Source organism: Juglans regia, chromosome 6 (genome assembly GCF_001411555.2).
Source record: "Juglans regia cultivar Chandler chromosome 6, Walnut 2.0, whole genome shotgun sequence".
NCBI lineage: Eukaryota > Viridiplantae > Streptophyta > Magnoliopsida > Fagales > Juglandaceae > Juglans > Juglans regia.
In genome coordinates, this window is record NC_049906.1 from 15,847,604 (window position 1) to 15,851,389 (window position 3,786).

The 3,786-nt window shown below is 35.1% G+C and overlaps 1 long non-coding RNA gene across 3 annotated transcripts; it reads left to right on the forward strand.

Moving 5' to 3' along the window:
- Positions 1–452: 452 nt before the first annotated feature.
- Positions 453–3,444, forward strand: LOC108981589. 3 transcript variants are annotated; one of them, XR_001994578.2, is made up of 5 exons: positions 453–645; positions 728–815; positions 911–1,036; positions 2,004–2,032; positions 3,129–3,444. It is a non-coding gene; the product is annotated as an uncharacterized LOC108981589 (long non-coding RNA). The 3 variants fall into 3 exon arrangements; XR_001994576.2 differs by lacking the exon at positions 2,004–2,032 and having other exon boundaries at positions 457–645; XR_001994577.2 differs by lacking the exon at positions 2,004–2,032 and having other exon boundaries at positions 460–645; positions 972–1,036.
- The last annotated feature ends 342 nt before the right edge of the window (positions 3,445–3,786 follow it).

A 3,786-nucleotide genomic window follows, 5' to 3' on the forward strand; every position in this document is an offset into this window, starting at 1 on the left:
GATGTGGAGGCTGTGGAGACCTAGGAAGTGGGAGTCATGACAAGTACTTGGGGTGTAAGACTATCGATCTGGACCTAAGAAACTAGCCAGACTGAATGGTTCGTTCCAGACCAGACCGGGTCGATAGTCTTATTGGTCGGTCTCTGTGATACCGAGTCCAGAAGAAAATCTTATGTTATTAAAATTATTATTTTTTTAAAATCAAATATTTTTATGTATTTTAATATAAGGATCTTCATTACTATGATTTTTAAAATGAGTATATTTTTCTTATTTAAATGAGACTTAGAAAAAATGAGGGAATGGTATACTTGTGTTTCGGATGTTACAAATTTACCGTTACCATTAATATTTAATTTATTTTACAAATTAATAAGTGTAATCTTCTTTTAATCCTACCCCTTGATTTGGTTGGTAGAAAAATATCTCGTCGTACTCTTCATCCCAACTCTCCGTTTCAAGTTAGCACAGGGAGAGAAAACCAAGCCCCTACCTGTGCGACATGTGCGTATTACATTCAGCAAAAGGGAAAGAAAACTCAAGCTCTCACCCGTGTGTCTCATTTGTTCATGGTCCATTTCGTTCCTTTCTTTCCAACTTCAGAAAAGCCCTAGCTCTCATCTCCTCAAGGTGAGGAACAACAAGGTAAGTCCATTTCTTGTAGATTTCCGATTAGACACGATTGGCACTCGAATTAGGTTTTGAAATTTATGCTTTGGTGCTCCAGTCGAAACACTCTCTGTGTTCTTCAGTTCCACACGCCCATTTCATTGTTTGATACTCCATTTCATACCTGGGGAGGAAGCTTAAATCAGGTAACAAAAACCTAGTCCCAAACTCTTGTGGTTGGATTTAATCTAAGCCCAAAGCTGTAGCCATGAATGTCTGAAAAAAATCTGTTGCTGTCCAGATTTCACCCTGTTGACTTCCAATGGTTGATTTCTCACTTGTTGCTCTTTACTCTTGTTTAGTCGAGTGTGACTAAGTGGAAGACGGGTAGGGATAGCCCAAATCGTGCAAGACCACAGTTGTGAAGGTGAGGGAATTTTCTGCCATGTTTCATTTTGGGTTGTGTAGCTTTGTGAAAAAAAAAGAAAAATTCTGTTATGGTCTTTCATTGTTTCCCTTGAGTTTAAATTATGTTCTTAACTATGTTAAAGCCTTTGTTTTTGTGTGTTAAACTAGTGGAGATGAGAATGTGTATTTTAATATCTTCCTTAAGTTAATAGTCTTAGTAACCACCAAGGATTTCATTAAAACTAGTGAGTTTTATGTTGTAATTTTCTGGTTTATAAAGAAATTTCCCTTGCTGTTTTGTGCTATGTTTAAACAAAAAAAATGATGTTTCTTGCAAGTTTTCTGCAATACTAGCATCCTCAGTCTATGTAGTTGCGGTTGTGGTTGAATGAAGGAGGTTTAAAATGCAAGAATGCGCTAAGGCTGCTAGCTGTCCATGTAGTGCAGAATTTTCTGCTATGTGTTCTGTTTTGAAGCTCAAACCAGTCCCTTTCACCCCTATTGTCCATTTCACCATTCACCCAACCAATCCTAATTTTTTGTGTGATAAACTACTGAAAATGAGGGACAAACCAGCCATCTAGCAAGTCTTGACCCTTCACCTATTTTGGTTCCACCAAGTCACCAAAAAGCTGTCAAAATGCCCTTTTAGTGAAAATTTCCGGATTTTTTAATGTTTCCTTGTTCTATTCCATTCCCAAGTAAATTCTTATCATTTATACATTATTAACCCATGATTATCATCCATCCTCCATGTAGAAAAACGAAATAGCCCATATTGGACAGCAAGCATGCTATTAGTCATGATTGTGAGTTTCTTTGGATTTGCTTGAAATGAGGAGTTTGGATGTTTTGACTTAGTGCTAGGTATGGAAGGAAGTTAGATGGGTTGGTTTGTGTTTTGTAGTGGCTTTCTCTGAGTGAAGAGGGAGTTAAGGAAAATATGAAGTGGGTATTGATATGCTCGTTTCAATTTCATTGAATAGGACTTATTGAGGTGCAAAGAGGGACTAAGGTAAGTAGCTATGACCATGGTTTTTACTCAACATTTTCTTCTACTAAATCCTCTGTTTTATTCAAATGATTCTTTGTGATAAAAAAAGGTAAATGTATATGCTATGTATGAGCCCTTCTTGGTAGCTCATGTTAAGTATCCTATTAATTATAAATGTGTGTATATGTATGATGCAAAGCATGCACATTCTAGGTTTAAATCATGAGATTTACCATGCATGTTTTCTTAAGAATTACCATGCATGAAACTTGATTCCCTTGAGACTAAATCAAGTTTCAAGAAAAGCAGGGAGTTACAGCGTCTTTTTTCAACTATCAATTATGATGCTAAGGGTGGCAGCTCTACTAGAGGGAAGTCTAAAGGGAGGCATTGTAAAGACGGAAATCAAGGTGTTGGGGTTGGTGTTCGAGTAAAGTTTTAGTTCTATGGTAAACAAGAGGTTGGGGTCTGGTCTGGTATATTTTGGATTTTTTTTTTAATGGGCTTGGGTTATTTTGGGCAAGGTGTTTTCTTGTATACATTAAGTGTACTTGGTTTCTCCTTTTGATATATACAATATTTCTACTTATCAAAAAAAAGAATTAGTGATTTTCTGTTATATAAAGTATGGCATGAAGTGCATCTATATGAAAGAAAATGCATGTGCATTGGACTAAGAAAGATGTTGAAAATGCTTTGAATGGAAAGAAAGGAAAGAAAGAGGAATGGAAGTTTTATGTATGAAAATACTTAATGGCCAACAACTGAATGATTATGGTACCAAAGAAAGGGGTAGATTGCAATGCCGGATCGGTCTTATTGGTATTGCACCCAATGGCACCATCCTGACTGAGGGATCTCCTAACCCGTGGCCACGGGTGGAGATCAGGTTGAAAAGACTACTAACCCTAACACAGGGCATAATAGTGTGTACTGGCAAAAAAGAAGTGACAATTGAATTCGAATGCTGATGTAAATGTTTTATGTTTATTTACATGTTTTAAGCTTGTGTGATCTTTCAAAAGAAAAGAATAGTTGAGGTATGCTATTTTAACTGCTTCGTGTACTATTTATTGAGTATTAGATTCACTTTTATGTTAATATTTTAAACATACAGGAAATGATGAAGATGAGACTGTGGAGCAAGACATTGCTAGGGAGGGGGGAGCCAGATGCCTAGAGTAGCCTGGGGATGGGTCTCTTTTATCTGATGTTAGATTATTTGGTTGGTTGGTTTGAAAAAATATTTTGGGGACATGTATTTTGAGACAATTGTTTCTTTTGTGGACTGGGTAGATGTTTCTAACCAGGAAATGACTATAGTTTTTAAACTTGTAATTAATGAGACCATCCTATATTTTGAAAAATAGGTTATTTTGGGACTTGAAATATGATAGAAAATGGGAAGGTTCATTTTCTAAATTTTAGTATGATATATGGGTCTCTTTTTATAATGTGTTGATTTATTAAAAAAAGTGAAAAAAAGAAAGAAAGATGGAAGGTAGTAGCTCGTCCCATTCTAGGGAGGGGTTGTTACAGTCTCGGGGTGTGGTTTTTTTCGAACAGACAGGATCGAGATCGACCAAATGTGTGTGTATATATATATATATGTTCTAAATATTATATATAATATTATTTTATATAGTACTTTTATAAGTTAATTATGTAATTTTCATTTAATGGATCACTATTGGTCAGATATATAATGAAATTATTTAATATTTATTAATCATATATAAAATGTTAAAAAAATCACTTAATATTAATTTAATTAA